Source organism: Piliocolobus tephrosceles, chromosome Y, assembly GCF_002776525.5.
Source record: "Piliocolobus tephrosceles isolate RC106 chromosome Y, ASM277652v3, whole genome shotgun sequence".
Lineage (NCBI taxonomy): Eukaryota > Metazoa > Chordata > Mammalia > Primates > Cercopithecidae > Piliocolobus > Piliocolobus tephrosceles.
In genome coordinates, this window is record NC_045456.1 from 5,222,352 (window position 1) to 5,224,052 (window position 1,701).

The window sequence follows — 1,701 nt, forward strand, 5'->3', positions numbered from 1 at the left end:
CTTTTCTTTTTTTTTTTTTTTTGAGACTGAGTCTTGCTCTGTCGCCAGGCTGGAGAGCAGTGGTATGATCTCGGCTCAGTGCAACCTCCGCCTCTTGGGTCCAAGTCATTCTACTGCCTCAACCTCCCAAGTAGCTGGGACTACAGGCACCCACCATCACGCCCAGTTAGTTTTTGTAATTTTAGTAAAGACAGGGTTTCACCATATTGGTCAGGCTGCTCTCGAACTCCTGACCTCAGGTGAACCATCCGCCTCGGTCTCCCAAAGTGCTAAGATTACAGGTGTGAGCCACCGTGCCTGGTCAATAATTCTTTTCTTTTTGCACTTGAAAAGTATTCTGCAACTTCCATCTGGCTTCTATGGTTTCTGATGAGAAATTTACGGTTATTCAGATTATTTTTCCTTACAGCCTTCATATAATTATAGATTTGTTTTTTCTTGTAGTTCTTTCAATTTTGCTTTCTGCTTTATCTATTTTGTGGCTATATTACCAAGTGTGTACCAATTTTGAATTGTTATAACTTCCTGGTGGACTGAACCTTCCACAGTAACCTGATTTATTTGTGGTTTTTCTCCTGTTGCTGGGTCTAACCACCTAATGAATTTTTTTTTTTTTTTTTTTTTGAGACGGAGTCTTGCTCCGTTGCCCAGGCTGGAGTGCAGTGGTGTGAACTTGGCTCACTGCAACCTCTGTCTCCTGGGTTCAATAGATTTTCCTGCCTCAGCCTTCTGAGTAGCTGGGATTATAGGCACCTGCCACAACACCTGGCTACTTTTTATATTTTTATTAAAGACAGGATTTCCCCATGTTGGTCAGGCTGGTCTTGAACTCCTGACCTCAGGTGATCCACCCGCCTTGGCCTCCCAGAGTGCTGGGATTACCGGTGTGAGCCACCATGCCTGGCTGATCTCCTTTTTTTAACCTTAACATCTACTTTATCTGATGACCAGATTTTGTGTGGATGATGTTCTTGTTACCTTTTTCTGACTAATACTCAAACTTATTTTTTTTTTTTTTTTGGAGACAGGGTCTCACTTTGTCACCCAGGCTGGAGTGCAATGGCGTGATCTCGGCTCAGTAAAGCCTTGACTTCCTGGGCTCAAGTGATCCTCCTGTCTCAGCTCCCCAAGAAGCTGGGACTACAGGTGCGCACCACCTCACCTGGCTAATTTTTGTATTTTTAGTAGAGACCGGGTTTTACCACGTTACCAGAGCTGGTCTCGACCTCCTAGACACAAGCAGTCTGCCTGCCTCGGTCTCCCAAAGTGCTGGGATTACACGCATGAGCCACCACGCCTGGCCAAGAAGTTACCATACTATTTTCCATAATGGCTGTACTAATTTACATTCCCACCAACGGTGTATGAGAGTTCCCTTTTCTGGCTAGGCATAGTGGCTCACCCTCTAATCTCTACACTTTGGGAGGCCGAGGTGGGAGGATTGTTTGAAGCCAGGAGTTTGAGACCAGCCTGGGCAACACAGTGAGACTCTGTCTCTACAAAAAAATAAAAAAATAAACTGGGCATGGTGATACGTGCCTATAGTCCTAGCTGCTGGCGAGGCTGAGGTGGGAGGATTGCTTGAGCCCTGGGCCTCATTAGCCCAGTGAGCTATATTCATGTCACTGCACTATAGCCTGGGCAACAGAGCAAGACCTTGTCTCTATTTAAAAAAAGAAAAAGAAAAAGAAAAAAAAAGAG